Source organism: Melospiza melodia, chromosome 3 (assembly GCF_035770615.1).
Source record: "Melospiza melodia melodia isolate bMelMel2 chromosome 3, bMelMel2.pri, whole genome shotgun sequence".
Taxonomy (NCBI): Eukaryota; Metazoa; Chordata; class Aves; order Passeriformes; family Passerellidae; genus Melospiza; species Melospiza melodia.
Window position 1 is genome coordinate 22,444,298 of NC_086196.1, and position 22,626 is coordinate 22,466,923.

Below are 22,626 nucleotides of genomic sequence, written 5' to 3' on the forward strand. Positions count from 1 at the left end.
AGGCAATAACGTGTCTGCTAAACTTCAGGCTTAATCATGACATCTTTCAGGTGGTGAGAAAGTTATTTTCCTCAAATGAGGCTGTGCTGAAGGAGAAAGAAGGATCCTACGAAGCAGAGAAGCTTGCCTGTGTGAGCAGTAGAGCTGAGCACAGGCTCAGAGATTTATTGCACTGAAATTTGCTGTCACTTTAAAAAAAGGAAAAAAAAAAAAGCAGTGAGGCAGCTGCGTTATTTCACTGGCAGTGATGCAATGCTGGTGACACACCAGGACGGGAGGGACCAGCACGTTCTGTGACAGCACAGCATGTACATGGTGTCACCCGAGAGTGCCCCACCAGCCAACAGACCCAACCAAGTGCCAGCATGTCAGCTAGGACTTCATTTCCAAGCCAATATTTATACATAACAGCTGGAAGTATGTTTTTGGAAGTAACCCATCGTGACTGCACGTGTACAATTTCCAAAACAACCCCCTTTTGCCCTTCCTATATTCTGTGCTTTAGGGGGTTTTAGATTTTTTTCCTAAATTTATTTTATTGCAGTGCACTCTTTTTACTAATTTTTCATTCACTTGTCAACTGCTCTAAAAGACTGAAAATCTCATAGGAAAACACCATGCTTTGATAAGGTTGTAAACAGCAGAAATCTTGGTATTAATGTTTACTGCATAGTCCTGAAGATTTCTGCTACCCCCAAAAGTTAGTGATGGCACAATCAAAAAAGACTATTGTAATATTGAAAAGAAAGATCCAAAAAGAAGAAGCTTAAGGATTTTTTGAAGAAAAAAATGCAAAAGGGGTGAGGAAGAAAGCTGCTGGTATATTAAGTGTGTGTGTTTGGTTAAGGAATTGAATGGGTAGCAAATACTTTTCCATGTGTGTGGAAAATATGAGTTGGCTTTTGCAATAGCATTTTATGGGAAGAAAGATCAAGGGTTCAGGAGCTGAAATACTTATTCATAAAATGTAGGGAGCAAAGACAAGCTACTTGTTGTGCTTCTGCCCGTTTGCTGTAAGTCCAATCTAGCTGAATCATTTCTAGGAATGGAGTGGGTAACTGGATTTCCAGCCTCCTCTCTGTCCTTGGCTCCTCTCCTGCATGGCTGCTCCTGATTAGTACTTGTTGTACTGAGCTTTATATGAAGGGTATGTTCCTGTCCACTGCATGGCTAAAGCTTTTACCACCTTGGGATCTACACACAGTCCACTGGAAACTGGATTAAAACAGCCAGCTTGTTTCACAGAGGTTTTTTAACAGCTGTCAGACAGAAGCTGACCTGGGTAGGATTTTGGTCTGGTGCTGGGGAAATGAAAGGCCCTTCCCCATCACTGGTCCATTGCCACACTTTGTGGGTGGTTTCTGACAAAATCAAACCCAACCCAGGCGTTTCCCCTGGTGTTTGAGGTCTTCCAAAATGGCTGAAGACGGATCATCTGCCACATGAAGCCAAGCTTGCTGCAGGTGTAGCTTTTATTTGTTCAGTGAATGTGATTTTTTTATTTGTGTATCTGAAGAGATTTGGTGTTAGGCTGCAGAGACTGCTTGCCTGAAGGTTTTTGCTGTCTGCTCCCTGCACAATGCCCGGACGGTCTGAGCCCCACTCAGCTGCCAGGGTGTGCAGATAGGTGTGTGCCAGGTCAGCACAGCAACCTGGGCTTGGCCCCTGCACAGTCCCGTGCTTGCCTTTGTTTAATCTGGCACCTTCCCAGCTCACCTGAGACATGGCTGTGTGCCTCAGGGTGGGGTGGCTCTGCAAGGCTGCACTGCACAGGGTGGTGGTTTTCCCCTCTTTCCAGTAAGTGTAATGGGAGAGGGAATTAAAACAGCCATTCACAACATTTTTAAGAACTTTTGAGAGCCTCTGGGTTTTCCATGGGTTTCAGGAGAGGTTGATGCTGCATAAAGTTTATCTGCCTGTCAGGAGGCAAAGGGGCTGAGCTGGTGCCACACAGGGTGCATTTGGGTCACTTTGGTTAGGAAAAGCAGCTGTGGTTATCTTGGTGATGAATATAAACCCTTCTGGTTGTTAACTAGCGAGTTTTAGTATTCTGTATTTTTGCACTTCAGTTCTGAAAAAGGTGCAGTTTGGAGCTTCTGATCTTTTAACTCCAAAAGAAGCAAGTGGTTTTAGTAGTGGTCTTGATCCAAGGTGCAAATTATTTTTTAACAGCAAGTGAAGTAGCTTCCTAGACAAAAAAGGTTCTAGGTAAGACTGTCACCTCTGCGTTCTGCAGTTGCTGTGCATTTAATGAAGGTCTTGTGAGGGCTAAAAAAATTGATTAAAAGCACTTTGTTTACCTAAAGATAATCTATGTGAAAATGCCATATCTGGAGGAATTCAAAGCCCTCTGATGATTGAAAGTTTTTTTCATTTTTGTTGATGGTTTTAATCTTAAGCACGATTCCCTTTCACCCCTGGCTTTTCTAGCTGTGCACCCATTTGTGTGTGTGCACTTGTGTGGTTATCAGCACATGTGTGGCTCCAGGTCCCTCGGGGCAGCAGCCTTTCCCTAATGGCTCTGAAAGGGCTCTGCAGAGCCAGGAGGATCCTGAGGATTTGCAGTTCCCACCCTGTTTTTAATACAAGCCTTTCACGGGCCCTGCTGCTGAGGCAGGGCTGTGCCAGGTTGGAGACTGCTCTGCTCTTTGGAGCAGCTCTGGCAGCTCGGGGCTGACCCTGCTGCCCAGGCTGGTGGGGAGGATGCTGCCAGGCCAGGCAGAGCAGCTTTAGTCGGGAGGCTGCCAACTCTCCATCTCCTCTGATGGGGTCTCCCCACTTCTGCTAGGGAGAAAGAAAGAAGATCTGTACTCGCCAGCATGCTGTTGCTGGCACAGAGAGGGCCAGCTCACTCCTCTGTGTAGTGCTCCATTTTGGTGGTGTGTGGAATATCCACCTCCATTACCAGTTCCACAGGCACTTCCTTCCCTTGCTGGCTGCCTCCTGCCTAACCCTCTCATAGAGGTATTTTGGCAGTCATAGGTTCAGCAAGGTTAGGGGAGCACGCACTCAGGCTGAGGGTGTGCTGTCTCTTGCTACAGAGGGGGTTGAATTGTAAGGAGGAGATGGTGGTCGGCCTTTAGGGTGTGAGGAGAGAGACATCTTGGGCTGGCACACTCCCCGTGCAGTTACTGTGAGGCCAAGTTTCTTCTTCAAAGCCAAGAAAATACTCCTCACTGCTCTTACTGCTCACCATGGTGAGCGTGAGTCCTTCCCTGTTTAAAACGTGCATTAATGTTGCAACTGGGCAAATCAGTGGCAGAATGTTTAAGATGGCAAAATGATAATCTGCTCTTGCCTTTTCATGGGCAGAGGTGCCCCATGCTGAGCTGCCAGGAGAGCCTGGCCCCCTTGTGTGAAACATATCAGTGCTGCTATGCTGGAGTTAGGCTGGTTTCTTAGGATATGGGTACTGTGTCCACCAGGACTTCTGTAGGCATTTGGGGGATCCATTGGTGGAGACTTCGCCATCTTCCTCAGGACTCCCATTATCATGTGAGGAGATGTCTGAGTCAGGAACTAGAGAGCCAGAAAGGGAAGAGTGTAAATGCATGTGATATTTCAATCTGATAGCATGTCTGTGTTTAAATACCTTTTGGCTGCAAGAACTTGTCTTTCATACCTCATGCTGTCATTTGAAGAAATAAATAGCAAGAGATGGGACTGAATTGTTTTTTAAGTATCTTAAAGCTAGCCAAGATATAGATGTTTCCAAGACCTCTGGCAAAAAGAAATGAAATCGTTTTAATCTAGTGTATTAGGATCAGAGGCAACCTGTCTTTAGGAACCTTCTGCCTCTTCTTCCCCAGTTACCTGGGGAAAGCAAGCCTCTTTCTTTGGGAATAAATAGTTCTTTCCAGTGCTGGGACACAGTTGTCCAGCCTTCCTATCTTTGCCGCCTCCAGTCAGAACTTTACTGAGGGAGTTGTGTTTATTCTTTTCAGCCCGTGCTCGTTTCAAATTAGTGCTGTGTTTCCACATAGAGTCAACTCAGTTCCTTTGTTATTATCTCTAATATGTGAAGCAATTAAGCTTGTTGAATATTTGCAAGATGAGCGAAATCCAAAGATGTTCCCCTTTCTTCCAGCCTCTTCCACATTGTGCAAGTGGTTTCGCTCAGAAGAGGCTGCGCGTTTCGGGAGCTTTTCTGTCTTCCTTGCGTGTTGGGCCAGCAAAATTTTAATCCTAAAGGTTGTGAAGGCAACTGCCTATGTGCTGCTGGAAGTGTTGCCAGGTGTGGGGTGATCCTGCCAGGCTGTTTGAAGGTGGAGGATGTTGACATGGTCTGGTGGGGTGTGATTTACAGCTGTCCTCCCTCAGGTGGGAGGTACCAGGGACAGTCAAAGCCGTGGGACTCAAAGGCTCTGTTCACTGCAGAGTGCAGGCAGGTAACTCAAAAACCTGAATGTTTCCTTTGCAAGACCTTAAAAATTTAATTCTGTTGTAGACAGTTAGGTGTATTCGGAGCAAACAGTCAACAGACTGAGTGTTTTCTGCATTGTTTACCTGTAGCAAATATTAGAGGGTTACAGTTATCATGGGATCACTGTTTTTGTCAGGATACTTGTCAGCCGCTTCTCTGTACCAGGATGAAGATGTATTGATAATTATATTGGTGCATAATATGCTAGGTGAACTAATTCCTGCTCAACAGAAATAATTCAAAAATCATATTTAATGGAATGGTTTTGAGAACGCTTTTGTAATCCTTTACTTATTTTAGGTACTTCTCAGTGATCTGGTTTTTTTACCTTCCAGTAGCCTCTCTCTTTTCTTTGTCTCCAGAGATTATTTTTCTGGGAGGTTGTTTCATTAGCCCAGTGTGTGTGGGGTCATAGTTGTCTACCCAACAGTAGTTACTTGGATTCTAAGCAGGAAAAAAAGAAAATTAATTTGAAATTTCATAGTTGTCATTTTTATTTAATCTAAATACAGCTGCAGGATTATGACAGAAGTCTTATATGAAGCTAATATTCCACATATTTTTGGTTTAATGCAAGATGTACTTCTGTCTTCTGACTCAGAAAAGAGGGAATGAAAGTTGATTTAATGTCATAATGTGACATCAGTTTTGGACTACATCTCTGTTTTTTCACAGAAGACTGAGAAGTTCTTAAGGAACAGTATGAACAACTTTCCCAGACAATAAAAGTACATACTGAGATTTTTCATTTACTGCATTTAGGCATCATTTCACAAACTCTTGCTTTAGATGATAGTTGCTCCTTCAGAGTCAGTGTGACTAGGCATGGGGAGTGATTTAGGCTGTGCTTTCAGGATGTTAAACACCTTCCCCAAAGCATCCTCTTCTTGAGACAGGAAGGGGCAAGATGAGAGGACATCACTGGGACATGGGGCAGTTTTGCAACCGAGCTGGACATGTCTGCCTTTGGCCAATGTTTGTGTTAAGGCAACACAAAAGCTGACTTATTTGGTGTCAAAAGGCTCTGCTGCCTGCCACTCTGCGTTGGGAGCCCTGGGCTCCAAAAGAATGCCACTTGGGAGTTGGTCTTCTATTATTATAGTTCTCAGTCTGGCTTGGCGGGCTGCTGAAAAGTGGCTCAGACCTTCAGTGAGTTATGACAAACCAACTGAAATTAATACCATATTTTACATTGTTTTAGAGAGTGACCTTTCCTCACTTGGGAAACATAAAAGAGCTCATCTTATTTCCCCAGCACTTCTTTCTGAGTCTGTGTTAATTTCCCCTTGGTTAGGCTGAATTTATAATGCTGGAAACAAAGACAAATGCAGAAGATTTAAAAGCGCTTGTTCATGAACTTTAAAAGTTCCCTTGAATAGACTGGCCGCTTCTAAATGTCTTCTTATTTACAGTTGGTTTCTATTTTCTTTTTTTTTTTTTTTTTCTTTTCCCTTTTGGAATTCCTGACTCAGATGAAGGAGATTTCCAGTATTACTGTGCTAGAAAATGCTGGAAATTTATCTGTGCTTTCCACAATACTTTAAACAGAAAGGATCACAAAAAAGCACCCTATGTCAAAGCTGTACTTCTTTCCTATTGCATTGTTAATCTAGTTACTCAAGTGTAATCTTAAAACACCTGATAATCAGATAGAATACACAAACTCACTTTGTTGGATTTTTTAAATTGCATTGCATTTCTCAATCACTGGCACCTAAATGAGGACAAAAGGGCAGACACCAGAGCAGTCACCTTCTGTCTTCCTTTGCATGAAGGATGGGTGGCAGCTTTAACCTTGTAGGCTGAGTCTTCTTCTCTAGAGACTTGTTATGATAGATTTGCAAGGTTCTCTTTATTTTCTAAGGGTTTTTTTTTTAGAAATTGCAAGCAGGGAAGTAGAACTGAGTCTAAGATGTCATATATTTTATCAGTTATTACCTGTGGATTTAAATGCGTTAAACAGTGATTAGGAAGTTCTTTTGTTCACTACTCAGTTGCTTCTCTCAGAGCTTTGATCAAAAGTTTTAGGGAGCAAGTTAGTAGATTTTTCTTAACAAAAGCACATAGTATCCTTCACATGTAACCCGGTATCTTTTCTCATCAGCAATTTTTCTCAGAATTTGTGTTGGATTGGACTATTGCATTTTTTTTTCTCTAGCAAGATTGACACGGTGGAGATGACAACTTGGAGGTTTTTTTCCCAGAGGAGTCCAAGCCTTTGGACACAAATCATCTTGATATGGATGTACTTCCTAGGAATCAAAGAGTGCTGCGAGGCTTTCAGGATCCCTGACAGCTGCTGGAGACCTCAGCTGTCTTTGTGCTGTGCATGCCCCATGCAGTGTGTTGTGCCCATATTTGCAGGTTTGTAAGCACTGTGAGCCCCAGCTCTGATGGACAGAAAGGTGAACTCTTGACTGATTTGTATAAGCCTGTAAGCTTTAGCTGTGGTCTTCAAGGGAAGTGTTCCATGGAGGGTTGAGATCCTCATGTAGCTGGTCTAGCAGCTTTTTGAACACAGTCAACCTTTGCCTTTATTAGCAGGTTAGTAGTTATCTCCTTATTGGTACCTTTCACGTTGTGTTTTGTAATTCACTTTTGGTAGGAGGACCTGTTAGGCACGACCCAGCTCTGTCATTGTCCCTCTGTACCCTTTGCATCTAGCTGGAGAGGACAGCCCCAGCCTGAACCACGTGCTCCAAACCACATTCCTTCTAGCTCCAAGGTCTTCTCCAGGTACTCTGAGTGACTGGACTTCTTACTGTTTTACTTTTTTCTGATGTTCTCAAGATTTCTGGCTTCCAGGGCTTTTATTTTTCCCCCCATCTTTCATTAATCCGTGTTGGAGGTAAGAGAGCAGTGGTTGTTGCGGACTGTGGACCCAGGCTCCTAGTCTCAAAAGATTCCCATTTGTTGAAGAAAACAAAAGCTGTGCTTCTCTTGCAGGACAGCAAATGGCTGAGCTGAGCAATTCTGCTCATTAGGTCTGTGACTTGCTTCATCTCCCTCCCATTCAATTATTTGCAGAGAGAAAAACTCCCATTGCATACTTTCTTTCACTTCAGCCAAGCTTGAGGACTTGGTCTAGAAAGATTAAACTCGTGTTCTGTGTTTCCTGCCAAGATGCTGCAATCCACTGGAGATAAAATTAATTCCTTTTTGCTGAGTGAGAATCCAAAGCTATTTATTAATAAGGAAAAGAAAGTGCCAGATCTTCTTCTCATCTCGTATGTGTGGGCATGGGAAGGGTACTTATTCTGCTTTTGACCCTCCATTCCCCCTTTCCACGGGACATTTTGTACAAATCAGCATTAGAATCATCAAGTTTCTGAAACCGGGTGTGACAGAAAAGACTTTAGTTTAAATGCCTTTTAATTTAAAGTCATTCATGCTTTCCAGATTTCAATTTGAAGAATAATGAGGAGATTTTCAGGTATACCAGGAGAATTAGTGTCTCAACTCCTGTTGGCTTTTACTGGTAGGATATGAAGAGAAGGCTGAGCTGTTGTCCTTGAAAGATCTCTTAGTAAATTGTCTAGCGTTTTGTGATGAGTTGGTGTTTCTCTCCAGGAGTCTTTGAAGCTAGTATTTTCCTGGATCCTTCTTACCAGAATTACCAAGCAAGGCTTTATATTCAAATCTTTAAAAGATTGTAATTGCTTTAATTAAAAAAAAAACATGCACCTACTTGCATTTGATTTATATTACAAATACCTGTATTATCAGGTTGTATTTGCCAGAGTAAATACCTGAAAGGTTTTAAGAACCTCATTACATTGAAGCTCATGGACTGAGCTGGCCTGTTTCACAGGTTTCACAAGGTTTTGTCCTATCTCCCTGTGTGTGTGCATGTTTATATGGGTGTATATATGTCCTTGTGTTTACCCTACCAAAAAGCTAGCAGCCTGAAGAGCCAAAGTCATCTGTGGTGAGGAGAAATACCCATTGCCAGGTTTTCTGAAACTCCTGCGAGCACTGGTGAAATTGCCTTGCATTGCAGGAAAAGGTTTGCTCTGCTCCTGTGGGTGCAATCTCAGTCTCTTCTGTGCAAACTAAAGCAAAGTAGAAAGCTTCACTATGAGTGAGAGCCACCATCCCTTTCTGCCCAGGTGTGTGTGTTCCCCTGGTAGTGTCACAGCTGTCACCTGAGAATCACTGGCAGGACTGAGTAATGTGCACATGATCTTCTGCTACCTTGAGATTTAATTTTATTTCTTTCCCCTGTATGGGGTTATATTGGTTTCTTACACTCCCACTTAAAAATGCGTGTTGGGAGAAAACATTAAGAGGGTCACAGCATTTTCTAACCTGTTTTGTAAGGGATTTTAGGCACACTATTCTGTAGGAGTTGTAATGCGCACTTGCACAATATATTGTACCACATAAACACTTTAGCATTTATTTAATGGTTCATCAAAATGCATCATGCTGGGGGGAATTTCTGCTTGTGTCACCAGGTGAGTTCGGGACCAGTGTGAGCCAAACTTATTTTAGGAGCCAAGGTCAAGGCAGGCACTTTTGAACTAAGCCTAACTTCAGAAAATCTCCGGAATTCAGAAGTTAAATTTCACTGAGAAGTAAGTTAAGTAAATTTAATGAAGGGCAAATACATTTTTTTCCCCAGAGCAATAAAACAGTCCAGCTGTATGTGCTTTAAATGTGAAAATAGCAAGGGAGGCTCCAAATAGGAAGGGTGAGAGATAAAGCAGGAAGTAGAAGAAAGGGAGTGGGAAGGTGGGAGCCTGTTTCTCCTCACCTTTGTCCAAGGAATGGTGCAGTAGTGGAGGATGTCACTGGATGTGTGATGGGGGTTGAAGGTACATGTGTAAAATCTGGAAAGAGCCTTCAGCTTTGAGCTCAAAAATGCCACCTTTGTTAGAAAGTGGTCTTGGGAAGAAGCAGAGCAAACAACACCATCATAATGCGTCTTCTCTTCCTTGGCGTGCAGTTGTCACGAGAGATTTGTAACTCTTTTCTTGGTTCATTGTTCCCCAGCTAGTGTGTATTCTCCATTCAGTAGTGCCAGAATTAAGATGAAGCCTGCCCGTTTCAATAAGGCGGCTTTGTTGTCCAAATGGCAGCACTTGTATAGAAATTGGATTGACTCCAGCAGAGCTTGCACGATACACTGCAAAACTGTTGTCATATGATCCTTTTTATTACTAAGAAATAGCCTGTTCTCAAAAAAAAATGGACTAGACCTTATTTTTTTTTTCTGTTTTGTTAGGGAGGGGAAAAAAATCACCATAAAGTTCTTTCCATTAATAATAAAATGCAAATTTGAAAACTATGCCTAATGTTTGAGTGAAAGAAAGAGATTGGATTAAGTAAAGTGGCATTAATATAGAAATATGATAGAGCCTCATCTACTTCATTTAATATATCAGAAGCTGTGATTAATCTACTCACAGGCCTAAGTAGGCATGTACTGTTCAACCTTAGTAAGAGGGGGTGGGAGCTGATGGCACAACGGGGAAGAGGGAGATGTTGGAGTGATGCAAAGTACAGCTGCAGTTTCCAGAAAGTACAGTTCTCTCACCTACCTTCTGCATTTCCTTGAGATATGGGGAAAAGGCAGCTTGCTCTAAACAAGCTGTTTGAAAGAGCAGACTTCCCTTGGTACTCTGTGTTCAGGTAGCACCCAGCACCGTGAGTCTTGTCCAGGCCAGCCACGAGGGAGGATGCATCCTTATGAGAAAGACATTAACTGCTAATGTGTTCTAGTGTTAATAATGGAAATTGCTGTTCCAATTCAAAGTATTTTTATTCTCCAAGATTTTTTTTCTCCATTCTGGAATGAAGCATCTGTAAAGAGAGCACTTCTTATCAACTAGGGTCCAGGTGGTGGATTTGAAAAGAGACTTTTCCTCCCCTTTAGTCGTGTTTGGTTTTTTTTTTTCTTCCAGTCAAGCAGCAGAAAATAGGTGAACACATTTTTTTATGATAATTGATACTACTTATTAACCATGAAATTTTACTAAAAAAATTGTGTTTTAACAATGGGGTAGCATGAGGAGGAATTGGCATAGGTCTAGATGAGTTTTATAAAGCACCTTTTTAAAAAAAACTTGATTTATTAATACACTTTCATCAAGATAAGAGGCCTCATTTTGCAGTGCTTTGTGATTTATGAACTGTTTCTTCTTTAGCTTGTCTTTTGCAGCAATGTGATAATATTTGTATAGGTTTTGATGGTTCCAAAATGTAATTGAGTTCCTAACACATATGGAATAGAATTAATAGATTTTAAAGCTGGAGGGACTGATTATGGTCGTGATCTGATGTCTGTGTGACATACAGGACATAAAATTTCATGTAATACTTCTTGCATAAAGGATGTGAATTCTGGCTGAGCTTGAGGTTACTCTTAAGGCATCCAGTTCTGATTTAAAGACTTAAGATGAAGCTTTTGGAATTCTTTTTCCCAGTGGATAATTACCTTCTTTTTTTTTTTCTTTTGTTATAAGCTTGATACTTCTTTTCTTCTCTGAACTTGTCAAGCCACTGTTTGGGCTTTTTGGTATTCCATTTTTGTGTGCTAACATCAGCTTAGTCTCATATCAGAGAACTTTGCACAGGGAAGGTACAAATGACCAGGTGTTCTCTTAGATAACCTGAATCCTTGGATTCTTCCTGCTCCTCCTGAAAGTTGTATCTTTTAGGGCTTTGCTCTGGTAGTCCTTTACTTTTCTTAATAAAATTTGTGTAAGTATTGCTACTTCAGCGCATCCTGAAATGTGCTTGCAAACACACTTCATATCATATGAGTCTCTTCATTTGCTCCACAGCATCTAGTTGGAGTCTCCAATAAAGTTCAGTTCTATTAGAAGCTGATTTTTTAGTCAATATCAGGGTTTGTGGGGGTTTTGATTATTTTTTTTCTTCTTTTAATTGAATTTAATTTGTGGATTTTTGTTTGTTTAGCATTGTAATTGAATATATTTCTGATGCTAGGGTTCCAAAATCCCCACTTCCCACTCTAGACCTCTGTGTTGGGAAAGATAGCTTTCTTTACCTGCCCAAATAGGTTAAGTGTTTTGTTTTAAGTAGAAATAATGTGCGTCTTCCATTCTGTATTCTTGATCCATTTCCCTATTATGTTCTGCATGTAATGAAGAATTTGGGCTTTTGTAGATGTAGGAGCTGCAGCTCTTCTGAAGCTACTGGAGCTCCTATCTCCGTTTCCTGCTGCTTTTTGTTTGCCTCTTACCTTGCACAGCAATTTGCAGGGACAAGCAGCATTGAAGCTGCTACTTCTTTAAAGGAAGAAAGGAAACTGTGAGTTCCAGCATCTCAGAGCCACTTGCAGGAGGCTAAATGCACTCTTACCACAGAGGTCAGCAGCATTTTGGGAAGCTTTTCTGCCTGCATGAGGGTGTAGAAAAAGTGTCATGTGAATTTTTTTTTTTTTTTCCCCCCAGATATTGAAAAGGGAGCTGCTATTTGTGTTGTACGTGGCTTCTGTTCCTTGAAAGTTAGCCATGGAGAGGGAGGTGCTTGTACCCACAAATGGTTACCAAAAAAAAAAACAAAAAAAGAAAAAGAAAGGCGCTGTCTCTGTGCAGGGAAGGTCACAGATGTCTTCTCTCAATGGCAGGCCACTGGAAGCTCCATGACAATTTTGGTTTGCTTCTGTGTAAATCCAAATCCACAGCTTTCCAAGTATGTGGCACAGGGGAGGTTACTACAGGTCATTTAGCAGTCTCCAAGTTTGGTGAAGCTGCTGTGTAGTGCTTATTAAAGGGATGGGAATATAACAGGTAAGCCAAGTAAATGGATTAGCTGTAAGCAGTCCTATTGTTGGCACTGCCTGGAGATAGGTTGTGAACCAGGCAGGCATGTCTTGCAAGAGATATTCTTTCATCCCCCGATTACAGAAGAGCAGCATAAATAGAGTGGCCTACATTGAAATGATTCCTGGAGGAAGGAGGCATTTAAAGCCAAGAATGGCTACGGGTACTCGGAGCAAACTGTTCAAACAGAATAGCATTTCCAAGAAGGAGGGGAGAGGGGAAAGAGCATTAAGCCAAGTGTCTCTCTGTCCATCTCTGTCTGAATGCCTGAAATGTTAGAGGACAAATGATTCCTTCGAGGCATGCAGCACTGCTGTCGTCTTTAGAACCTTCATGGAGCAGCTTTTACCTTTATTTTTAGTGGTTGGCAACTGTTGGCTTGAGGGGGAGTTAAGAGAAGAAGGTCGCTGAAGATGGTGCCTTTGTGTTTTATCAACAAGAATGGTTGTGGGGGGGCAGAAGCATTGTCCACTTCCAGTGGTGCATATCGACATGTTTGGAGAAAGCATTTGCTCCAGCACAGGGATTGCTAATGAAAGTCATGGCCTGTGCTTTTGTGCCTGTAGTCCCTGTCCAAGAAGGCATTTGACTTTTAAGTCTGCTTCCCCCAAGCAGAAGAGAGCATGGCTGTGCTGTGCCCGCTGGGCAGGCGGGGCGCCCACCCACGCTGTGCAGTGGCAGCTGGGGGGTGCATGGAATGGGAATGCCAGCTGCTGTTTGTCCCCAGGCAGAGCCCTGGCTGTGGAGGGCGTGCTCTCCTTTTCCTGCTCTGTGGTTTCTTTTTCAGCAGAGCAGACAGCACTGATCAGCTCTCAGAGGCGTGCTATTCTTGGTGGTGCATTTTTGGTGTCTCCCCCACCATCCTGGCAAGGTTTACAGCATTGCAAGTGCTTGACAGCATGGTTTGTTGAGATCAAAGGAGTTCAGGAGGCTTAAGGTTGTATATTTATGTGGTTTTTTATTACCTACTATTATCACTCATATTATCTAAGATTACTCAAACTGAAAAGCTCAGGCAAAACAGTTGCCTCTGCAGTGTTTCTTACTGTGCCTGCTGCACTGCAGGCTTCTTTCAGGGTGAATCTGTGTTACCTGGGGCTGCCTCCCCCCATCAGCTCCTGCAGGTGTTCCTGCAGTGGCTGTGTGTGCAGGCAAGGAGAGCTCACAACACAGCTCACACCTGCTGTGTTGAATTGTTCTCTTTAGGAAACCCACTATACTCCCCATATTACCATTATAGCATTTAGGTACCACAGGTATCTAAATTTGGTCTCTTTAGGTCAGAAAAAGACACTTACCCCATCGTAGCATCAGTCTAGGCTTTCTACCTAGGTACAAGCAAGCCCTTCCAGGTGGGCTGAAGGGGACTTCAGATACAAAAGAGGTCCTGGGCAGTTCTGTACTATCCTTGTTCTCGCCAACCTCACACTTTTTTCCCCCCTCCTTTTCTCCTCCTTTTATTTTATGAAGTTAATTGGAGTTTGAGCTGATAGCAACTTCTGATAAAGACAGAAGGACATTTTCTATTGTGTGCATTAGAAGTCACCTGTACGGTAAATGTCTTACATGCAGACTACGTTGTTTAAAGTGTCCTGCTGTTTCTGCCAGGTGGAGTTGCAGGAATTAACAGTTTTATCACTAAGAAGCAATCTTTCACTATCTGCAGGCAGAAAAAATACACTGGGAGATAGAATGAAAAATCAGGTGATTTGTATCTGGAGAATAGGGCTGTTGATAGAACATTCTTCCTCTGTACTTGGCACTGGTGAGGCCACACCTCAAATCCTGTGTTTGGTTCTGGGCCCCTCAGTGCAAGAAGGACATTGAGGGGCTGGAGCGAGTCCAGAGAAGGGCAGTGAAGCTGGTGAAGGGTCTGGAGCATCAGTCCTGTGAGGAGGAGGTAGGGGTGTTTAGCCTGGAGAAAAGGAGGCTCAGGGCTGACCTTATTGCTCTCTATGACTCCCTGAAGGGAGATGGTAGCCAAGTCTCTTCTCCCAGACAACCAGTAACAGGATGAGAGGAAATTACCTCAAGCTGTGCCAGGGGAGGATTAGTTTGGATGCCAGGAGGAATTTCTTCACAGAAATGGTGGTTAGATATTGGAATGGGCTGCCCAAGGAGGTGATAGAGTCACCACCCCTGGAGGTGTTCAAGGAAAGACTGGATGTGGCACTTAGTGCCATGGTCTGGTTAACAAGGGGTGGTGTCAGGTCATAGGTTGGCCTCAGTGATCTCAAAAGTCTTTACAACCTAATAGATTTTGTGATTCTGTGTAACATGTTAAATATTAAAGGATTGCAGGGACAGCTTCCCTCTGGGACTTATCATCTACCCACTGTAAACCTGCTATATCAGATGTGTATGTGTTGGAAATATTGCAGTTTTACAGAAAAAAAATCACTTTAAGCAATTGGTCTAAATAGGAATACTTATTTTCTGATGTGTTTGATTTTAAATCTTTGTATATCTCTGTATGGATCATTTCCCCCTCAAAAGTAATGGGTTTTTTTTTTCCATGTGAAGTAGTCTACAGTTGTGCCAAAGAGCATTAATATTTAGCATAGCATGGAAATCATGCAATTTGAGTATGTCCAATTTTCACTTGTGTTGTTTATTTAAAGGATTTCTATTAATGCAGCTCTACAAATATCATGCAACACTGTCTGCAAACAGAGGCTTGAAATCACTGTAATGCAGAGATCCCTGCAATTCTCCAGTGAGGCTGAAGAGCTTTCCTGCAGGCCAGAGGAAACTACTTCAGCTGCATTCTTCTACTGCCATTTCTGTGATTGCTTCCACTGTAGGAATGATAAAGTGATATTTCACATAACTTTGTTCTTTTGGCAGTTCTTCACAGAGAACTTTGCAAAGCAGCAATGATCCATTCGAGCTCCACTTCAGGCACTGAGTGTGTCAAAGAGTGGGTACATGCCATCACTTTTGGTCTCACTTTATGTGAAGAATCGATGAGTTTCATTTCAGGAATGTTAATTGAGCCATTTGAGTTCAGGTATGAGCTCTTTGCATAACTGCCTTCCATCGAGGGAGTGAATTCACGTGACTCTTGCCTGTCCCTCCTGCCTTGTGTTGTTTCATTTTTTCACCACAGCCCTGCTCCAAGTGCATTCCATAATCTAGATTATGGCCAAGGGCAAGACCTACATAAGCATATGGTGCACATTGCATGTTGCATTATCTGAAGTCATGAGGGTGTGATTAATGGGCTTAGGGTTTTAATTTGGCCTATCTTACTCTCGTGTCTCTTCCCAGTGAGGTTGCAGAGCTTGACCAGTCACTGTGACTGTGGGGTGTGTGCACAAAGTGGTGAGGTGACATTGATTTCCTTGAAGTGCTGGGCAGCTGCTGGAGGTAAAGCTGTGCTGCCAGGAGCAGGGGTGAGCCTGCTTCAAACTGGCTGACCTGGTTTGGATGGCACGGCTTTGCCAGATGCGAGTGTCTCAGGGCAGCTTGGGCTCAGCTGTCTGAGTGCTGCTGGGAAGAGTGGGTGATTTCATTCATGGCTCTCATCAGTGGTGATTCAGGTGTTGCTTGGCCTTGTGCAGTGGTGTGGATGCCTCAGATTTGTAGCGGGCTGCTGCTTCTGGTGCACTTTCTGTGATGGGGTTCAGCAGATGTGCAGGTCCTGTCAGGGAGGAGCTCAAACAAGCTGGATCAGAACTCTGATCTGCCTTGTGAATTTGTGATCTGGAGTGTGAAGGTTGTACCTTCATCCTCACATTTAGAGCATAAAATGGTTTGTTAGTGCAATACTTGGCTGTCCACGAAAACTGTGTTGGGTGTGTGTCCTGCACACTTGGCAAGAGGCACTGGCTGGCCTGTCAGCTCACCATGCTAGACAGACAGGGGCTTTACCTGCTGTGTGGCACAGTGGGGGAGGATGACTAGATCAAAGCAGCAGGTACAGAGGCTCCTGTATCTGCGCTATATTCAAACTGAACATTTTATGCCAGACTAGATTTTGTCTGGTCCTTTGGACTGAATGTCCCCACTACATGTGTGGGTTGAATCTGCCCAAAGCACTACTTGTTTCATACACTTCAATCTTAATTCAAAGATGTGAAGGCATTTGGTGTGTCCTGGAGCTGAATTTCCTTTTTAGTTTTTTCTGAAAAGAATTTAATTTTGACCCAGCAGAGCCACCCCGTGAAGAAAGCCATCTTGCAATGGGAGGGATGGCTAGGGGGGTTGCTTCAGAACTGCTTTTGACCACCCACGTGTGTGGACACAGCCAGGGTGATCCTAGCTGGAGGTTTAAGAAACCCAGGTTTCCTTTGCATCTGTGGTAGCAAAGGGAGCCATGTGGCTTATGGGAAGCCACTGCACCTCAGGCTTCCCCATCTGCTTCAGGAAGGGTGATGTGAGCTCTCCAGGTGAAACCTGCTTCATCCCAGCCAAATGGACACATCCTGCCTGCTGCGGTTCTCGTAAATGCTGCATGTGCCTTGTGCTGGGACTTGGGGACCTTGCACAGTGTTTGTCTTGCATGTTGTTGCCTTTGCTACTTTTGCAGTGAACCCCACACTTCATTCATAAAATAATCTTGAATGCATAGCAATGGAGCATGGTTGTCACCTTGATGATAATTCAAAGACTTGTATTTACTTGTAGTAAGACATCTTGGAAGGAAAATGAGGTAAAGCTTCAGTTTACAGCCAGCTTGCTTAATGTAGTGAAATTAACTTAGAAATACAAAAGTTGAAGTTGTATCTCTTTTATCCATGGTGTTGTGTTCAGACAAACTAAATTAGAAGCTTTGTTTGTGGACTGATAGTCAGAATTCTGAGTTTTTATTTATCTTGGAAAGATGTAATAGTTTGTTTTTAGTAATAACAATTCTGCTAATTTTTAAGTTAGACAGTCAAATGTTGTTGGCTTAGATATCCATGTCCTTCAGAACTTCTGTTTTTAATTTTTGGATTTGGAACAAACCCAACATCCTAAGTTAAAAGCAAAAGTTTTCTCAGCAGGTTGAGACAAAAAATAAAGCGATTTTATCGCAGAATATATGCACTTAACAGCCAAGGTTTTTGATTCCATGGTTACAACAACAAAACAAAAAAACCTCACACATATAGCCAGTTGGTGATTTTATTGTTCAAGTCAGATGGCCTTTCTTTAAATTAATTTTAATGGACAAAAAAGAATTTATTCCTGTACCTTGTGCAACTGAAGTTTATGAAATAGGATTGGAAAAATACACAGAATAATTGGGCACATCCTGTACTTAGTGAATCACCAAGCTAGTGCAATAAACATTGCTGCGTTTGGGAATTTAGATCTATACCCTACTCTTGCCAAGAACAATGGGAATTGCTTGGGATTACAGGCTACCTGAACTATTTCTTGTGCAAAGTGGTTCTTTTCTTTGGGTATTCTGTGTTCTGAGGTAATTTCTGATTTCATAAAATAGTTGTTAGTCCAGTTCTATGACACCTTAGACTGACTCAGTACTCAGTGGAGCCTAGGAGACAAACTAGGAGCTGTACATGGCAGGACCTCTGCAGACATTGGTCTTGGTAAAGGAAAGAGATTCCTGAGCAGGAAACTATGCAGTCTAACCAACATCTTCCTTCAGAGAAACAGTTTTGTCTTCAAAAGTAAAAACAAAAGCTACAGACACTTGATAATTTCAATCTTGTTTGCCAGATGAGAGGGATAAACTTGTGAACATATTTAAGAAATTACTAAGTTTCCAGAAAACAGACTGTTACTTAAGGGGCATGAGAACCATCATGAAGCCAGAAACAAAGACAACATCCAGATCTGCTCTTGAACACACACGTGGCTCTTGCAAATTATGAGAGCTGCACATGCACAGGCTTAATGGAATCCTGATGGAAACCATCCAGGGCTGAAGTCTGGCTCCTGGTGAAATTAGGACTGCTGTCTGGCTAGGACTGAAGTTCGGGTCTCAGGCAAACTGATTGAGATGTTTTCTTCCCTCAAGGAAATATGTGTTTAGTTGTCAGCCAGAAAGATGGGATGGCTTGTGTACAAGGTTTTTGTAGCATTGCTTAGTGTGAGCTCTGGACTTCTTCCATCCTATTTACTTACCCAAAACATGATCATCCTTCTAAGGAGAAACTTTACTGTTTTTCCCAGTAGCAGAAGGCAGTGAACCGTGTGTACACTGAACACTGTGCTCCTGTTGTTTCACCCTGTGAGGGCAACAGCCATCCAGCATTTCTGATACCACTGAGCTGAATGGCAGAATTTATGTATTCAGCCAAACCAACCAGTAGTTTCTTTGAGTGTCTGCAAATATGCATTGATAAGTCCCCAAAGGGTCTTTCACAGCTCTGCTCTATCTGAGGAACAAGAGCCAAGAAAGTAGGAATAGGCTGGAAAAGTCTCATTAGCCCCAGAGTAGTATTTCTGACTAGTATTTGAAGTAGTGGAACAGCAGAAAGAAATGGTCTTACCGAAATTTCTATGTTAGCACAATTTATGGATGTTAAACTTTAAAACATGTTTTCAACAAAACATGGCCTTTTTTGTTAAAGGTGTAGCTTCTCTTGGGGGAAGAGAGAAGTGGGTTCAGCAAGCAGAAAGCATTCCCTGGTCTTCTCGCCCTCCTGGATAAACACCATTAAAGGTTTAGGACATTTCTCGGGAAGGGAAATCAAATTTCTGCACTCCTCAGTTCAATGCAGATGCAGCTGTGGCCCTACAGTAAGTGACTCACTCTGTGGCCATCTTTTTAATGATGAAACTATTATGTGCTGCACTGCCCATTCAGGCATTTTGGTTTCTAATTCTCTACTCCTGGCTCCCAGAAATATGAATAATGATGCTTTTACCAGAGGTGTCAAATGCTCCCTGAGACACACCACCAGGGCAGGAGGTGCTGTTGGCTGGTGCCATGGATGGTATTAGGGATACGGGAGCGTAATTGGCTTGAACTTCTGCTCACCCCTAGACTTAAATCCAAAGCTTTTTTATCAAGTTCAGATAAGGTCCCTACCTCTATATGACTCCCATTAGAGCTCTGCCGTTCCGTGTAGTTCTGGTGGTGTCTCCTCCATTCTGTTTGGGGTTTCAGATGGGAATGCCAGCGTGTTGTGGATGTGTTGTGGATGCAATAGTTGAACCCTGGCCTACAAAACCCAGCCAGCTCAGATGATAAGGAAAGGCAGCTTATTACTCCAAGAGCTGCCTTTCCCACATCAGGTAGATCTGCATTAGGCAATTGCATGAATCAGATGCTGATCTTTATTACCATAAAATACAGCAAGGAAAATCCCATTTCTGAAAGTCTTTCTACTGTACACAGACCCAGATGTATAGTACTGCTCTGTGCAAAGCAAACGGGACTTGTATGTATTTTAATAATGTAAGTGTAATGTAATTATTCTCTTGTCCATCTGGCAGGTGGTGTTTTCATTAAGAAGTGAATAATCTAAGCTATAGGCTCTGTAGAGGGGGATGAGTATGGAGGAGATTCAGGTCATCTGCTGTGGGACCATAAATAGAAGCTAACAAGGGAGCCCTTGCTGTCCTTGTCCACTAAAACTGAAAATCTGTTGCTTTTATTTTTACTTTAGCAGACTGCTTGCAGGCTTAGGAGCTGGTCTATTAGTGCAAACTTCTCACCATCATGTAGTTTAATTCCTCATTTATGGCAGTGGCTAGAGGTGCAGTGTGAAAAAATAGGTTTTATATAAGAGAAAAAGCCCTAAGTCCTTACATAAACCACTATGCATAGGAAGATAAGATTAAAATCACACTTGTGGAGGTGCCCAGTATGTCTCTGGTACTGATTGAAAAAGAAACTTAGATTACTTTTTATTCATGTAGAATGTTAGAATGTTCTGATTACAAAAAAAAAGCAAACCAAAACACACTCAGAAGAACAACAAGCCTGAGCCATCCTCCAAAAAAAAAAAAGTTTTGGGAGGAGTGTTGTGTGTAGCTTTCTAAAGGAAGTCTGGTTGCTCTCTGACCATCTGTGTGGCATCTTCTGTTTTCCAGACAACGTTTTCTGATGTCCACATGGAAACGGGAGCAATTTCCTCTTTCCTTGTCCTAGCAGGACTTTTCTTGGCACAGCACAAGGCCTAGTTTGAGTTTTGCCCTGGAAAGATATAAATATCCTGGCCCTGTCCCAGGAACATTCAAGCAAGGATTAGGTTTTATTTTTTATCTTGTAGCATTCAGAGAAACCTATCAGGTTGACCAGGCTAGGAGGTGTTTTCATTCACTAAAGCTCGTAAATAAAGAAAACCGAGCTTTAAAGAAATTATTATAATTTTTAATCTATAATTTTTAATTTAGAAGGGGATCCTGAAATGTTGCTGAGCATCATTCATTCATTTTGTAGGCATCACCAGGCAGAAGGTTAGAGATTGTAATTGCCCTTTTGTGAAGGTGCAATTTCCATTCTGACAGGCTCGTTCTTTCACGGAGCACCCTGCTTACTTTGCTTCCCAGTGAAACTCAGGTTGAGTTCTGTTCAGCCAGGGTGGAACACAGAGGCTGTCGTACCACCACTTTCAAGGAAACGCTTCCTAGGGTGTTCGTTAGCCTGGCTGCAGATAATGGGAAACTAAAAACAAACCTGAGCAACAGCCCCTTGAAAACAGCTTTAGAGGCTGGGTGCCAAACTGTTTAGTGCTGTCTGGAGGTGCTAGTGTGTCTCTTCTCATTAAGGGTGCTGCTGAGCCTCTTTCTTTTGTGTGGGCACTGAGAATACTTGAAAGGAGATATTTAACTACTGCACAGCTTAGTACAAGGAGCAACGGGAGTAGGGACAGTAAATACAGCATCCCAGGCAAATGGTGAGCTAAAGCTTTGCCAGGCTGTAATAAAGCATGAGTGAGCCTTTGTCAGACATGCTTTTCTCTCTCTATTTAAAGATGTTATTTATCCCCCTGACTTCATGAAGTGTTATCTGGAAAGGTTTGCTGTGCAGATCAATCTTTATCCTAAGTCTCCTTTGATACACTCTGCTTTAGAGGGGGTTCTTTGGGTTCTGTAGGAGTCAGTGATCTCAATGTTTTGTGGTTTCAAGTGAGAACTCGTTTCTCTGAATGCATCAAGCCTCAGTTGTTTGTATATGTGTGTGAAGGTCAGTGGGCTTGTCAGATAACCAATTGTAAATCCTGTCACTAAATCAATTTCTTTTAATTAAAAAAATGTGCTGCTCTTCAGGAGAAGTGCACCCTTTCATCTGGACAAAATCCATTACATCCCAACACAAATATGATAGCCGTAAGCTCTCTGCTAGTCTCATGTTGGCTGCTTGTCTGAGCTGGTACATTGGAGGTTTGGAAATATTTGTAGTCAGAGAGGGGCTGTGTTTTCCCCCCCTCTGAAGGAAATGACTGTTGTTACGATTCTGACATCGCCTTACTTTGCAGCATTTGAAGCAGAAAACATTAATATCACAAAACAAGTAGCCACACCAACAGGTGAGAGATGTTCGAGTCCTGTTCTTGCTCCCTGTGGCGCCTGCGCCAGAAGCGGGGAGAAGTCTGTCACAAGGGCTAAGAGCAGAACAGGATTTCACATTCATTTAGTAATTCCCTTGGGGTTATACTCTTAGATGACTTAATGACTTGGTGTATAGCCTGTCTGGAAGATAAGCAGGCATAATTCATTGCAGACAGGTCGTTCATCCTTTGAGATAACCAGCAACTAGCCATAGGGAGCAGGGAGATAAAGACACTAGGCATCAGCAGCTGTAGTTCAAGGTTTCAACCCTTCCACCTCCTTCTGTGACCCAGAAGTCATTTACAGTTGATAATTCAGTCATTTGCTTTCTTTAGAGAGAAATACACTGGCCGTGGTTGGCTGAAGTGAGTGCATTTTCCGTTCTGCCCGTGCCTTTCTACACAGCCACAGCGTAGCTCTACCTGGAAGCAGGCATTCTTGTGTCACTTAGAGACTTCAGGGCTGTGTTAAATGCTGGTTTTGAAAACTTACTGTAAATTGATTCCAGTTTTTCTGGTGTTATTTAAGTGGAGACTGTTGTTCATGTACTGCTTGGCATGCTTACACAGTGTTAACTTTCAGTTCAAGTGAAGCTTTGAGGGGTCCAGTTTATGTGTTAGGTCCAAACTCAGGCACAAAGAGAGAGAGTATATTACATAATGTATACATAATATATTGTATTTGTTGATTTTCTTGTGAAAAGATATTTACTTTCAGTATCAGCAGGTCTGTTTCAAAACTGAACAAGTCCCACACAACCACGCTGCTCCAAAGCCAACAAATATTAGGATCAAACATATGACATGACTTCTCCCTAGTTAATATTCCCTCCTCCAAAAAATCTGTAGTCTGTAAACAGCAATCTACGTCTTGAGATCCCTTGCATGCAAAGATAAATGATTGCCTCAGTGGGCACTTTATGATGACTAGCTCTCAGTAAAACATTTTTATCTTGTC

At 42.6% G+C, this 22,626-nt stretch overlaps 1 protein-coding gene across 1 annotated transcript in view; it reads left to right on the forward strand.

Annotated features, from left to right (window-relative positions):
- The window catches only part of FOXO3 (forkhead box O3), an 87,418-nt gene that overhangs the window by 21,625 nt on the left and 43,167 nt on the right, over nucleotides 1-22,626 (forward strand). The gene's annotated exons all lie outside the window — the stretch shown is intronic.